This window comes from Echiichthys vipera, assembly GCF_963691815.1.
Source record: "Echiichthys vipera genome assembly, chromosome: 22".
Lineage (NCBI taxonomy): Eukaryota > Metazoa > Chordata > Actinopteri > Perciformes > Trachinidae > Echiichthys > Echiichthys vipera.
This window is the reverse complement of record NC_139847.1, coordinates 631,003-633,502: the sequence shown is the minus strand read 5'-3', so window position 1 is coordinate 633,502 and position 2,500 is coordinate 631,003. Positions and strand designations below refer to the sequence as shown.

Below are 2,500 nucleotides of genomic sequence, written 5' to 3'. Positions count from 1 at the left end.
AGCATTAGCATCATTATCATGGACTATTACTAGAATCAATATTAACATTAGCATTAGCATATGTACCATTAGTATTAGTAGAATCAATAAAACCATCTGCAGAATTAGCATTAATAGCATCATCCTTAACATCTGTATTAACATTATTGGCATCAATAGTAACAATATCTGTAACATTAGCATTAGCATATGTACCATTATCATTAGTATTAGCAGCATCAGTACACAATCTGCTGCATTAGCATTAATAGCATAATCAACATTGACATACATATTATTAGCATTATTAGCATCAATAGTCACAATATCTTGCAACATCAGCATCTGTACAATTTCAATAATATAAGTTGCATCATTAAAACCATCTGCATCATTAGCATTAGCATCTCTAACTTAATTAGAGCTCACAGCCTTATGGGATCATCTGTAATTAGAAGCATTATTAGCATCAATATTAACAATAGCTGCATCCATAGCATCAGCATCACTAGGATTAGCATCATTAGCATTAGCATGGTTAGCACGCTGACTGACCGTGGTGTGAGACCAGTAGAATAGTCGAAGGTGAAGTTCTTGGCTCCATCTTTGACGTGTTGGGGTTCGAGATGCCTGAAGACACAAAAGCATCAATTATTATTATTATTTATATTATTATTACTTATATTTAATAACTTTCATTTACACCTGAAGACACAAAAGCAAATATTATTATTATTATTACTCATGTTTAATACTAATATATTTATATTTAACTTTCATTTACAACCCTGAAGACACACAAGCAACAATGTTTATGTTTAATAACTAATTTATTATTGATTAATTTCTGTCCCTCTGATCGTTACTGAAGGTGAAACACTGTCACTGTGTGTGTCTTTGTGTGTGTGTGTGTGTGTGTGAGTCTGTGTGTGTGTGTGTGTCTGTGTGTGAGTCTGTGTGTGTGTGTGTGTGTGTGTGTGTGTGTCTGTGTGTGTCTCTGTGTGTGTGAGTCTCTGTGTGTGTGTGTGTGTGTGTGTCTTTGTGTGTGTGTGTGTGTGTATGTGTGTGTATGTGTCTGTGTGTGTGTGTGTGTGTGTGTGTGTGTGTGAGTGTGTCTGTGTGTCTGTGTGTGTGCGTGCGTGCGTGTGTCTGTGTGTGTGTGTCTCTCTCTCTGTGTGTGAGTCTGTGTGTGTGTGTGTGAGTGTGTGTGTGAGTCTGTGTGTGTGTGTGTGTGTGTGTCTGTGTGTGTGTGTGTGTGTGTGTGTGTGTGTGTGTGTGTGTGTGAGTGTGTATAAGTGTGTGTGTGTGTGTGTGTGTGCGTGTGTGTGTGTGTGTGCTGAACTCTATAAATAAAGTGTTTAAATGGCAGCAGGTCAAAGGTCACGGGCGAACAGATGCATTGTGGGAGTCCTGAGGTTTGAACCCAGAGACGAGAGCAGAGGACAAAAGTGTGTGTGTTTAAGAAACAACATCATTTTATACAACATTCAGATTTTATATCATTAAGTTTGTAACAATAAAGAAACATTTAAAAATGTGAGAACGTGATTTAAATGATACAGATTTAATCTCATTTAAAGCGTTTTAATCTAAAGTTTGTGAAAATCAATCAAATAAACATTATTCTTTATTTATTCATGTTTTGTGCGTCTGTCGTCTGAGACGCGTGCGTCACGTTGTTTTGGATTCTTGTAAAATAGGAAATAAAGTGTTCAAATAAATAAATAAAGTAACGTTTAAAAAGTTATTATTTCTTTAAAAATGTTAGAAAAAATAACATTAATCTTTAAAGTTTGTTAAAATAAAGAAATATTAAAAATTGGGAAACTTTATTTAAATTTACAAAATAAATAAAGTCAAAACTTTGAAAACATTTTTTATTTAATGATTTATTTAAAAAACTTCTAATTTACATAATTCATACGATTTAACACCAAATTCATCTTAAATCTGTTGAAATAAAGTAACATTTAAAAAACTTTATTTAAAATAAAACAATAAAGATAAAACTTTTGATTGAATCATTTGTTTTGTTTCAGTTTCTGTGAAAATCTGATTTTTTAAATCAAGGAGATTAAAAGTTTCACTGACACAAAAGAAAAGAAATGATTATTTATTATTTATTTTTATTCTCTTTGTTTTGTTTTTTAATCCATTTCATTTGAGCAAAATGTTTTTTATTAATTAATTAATTAATAATTTATTATTGTTTCATGAATGAAACTCATTAAAAACTGAAGTCTGTGAAGGTTCTCATGTGTTCAGTCCAAAGCAACTGGACCAGGACCTGGCCAGGCTGGGACTGGACCAGGACCAGGACCAGGCTGGGACTGGACTAGGCTGGACCAGGACCAGGACCAGGCTGGGACTGGACCAGGACAAGGATCAGGCTGGACCAGGACCAGGACCAGGACCAGGCTGGGACTGGACCAGGACCAGGCTGGGACTGGACCAGGACCAGGACCAGGACCAGGCTGGGACTGGACCAGGACCAGGACCAGGCTGGGACTGGACTAGGCTG

The 2,500-nt window shown here is 35.4% G+C and overlaps 1 protein-coding gene across 1 annotated transcript in view; it reads right to left on the bottom strand.

The window, feature by feature from the left end:
* The window catches only part of LOC310964012 (kinesin-like protein KIF1C), a 24,021-nt gene extending 23,418 nt beyond the window's left edge, over window positions 1-603 (bottom strand). Inside the window, exon 1 of the mRNA XM_083936978.1 lies at window positions 535-603. The gene's annotated coding sequence lies outside the window, so the exon portion shown is untranslated. The remainder of the gene's footprint in view (window positions 1-534) is intronic.
* Between the last annotated feature and the right edge of the window lie 1,897 nt (window positions 604-2,500).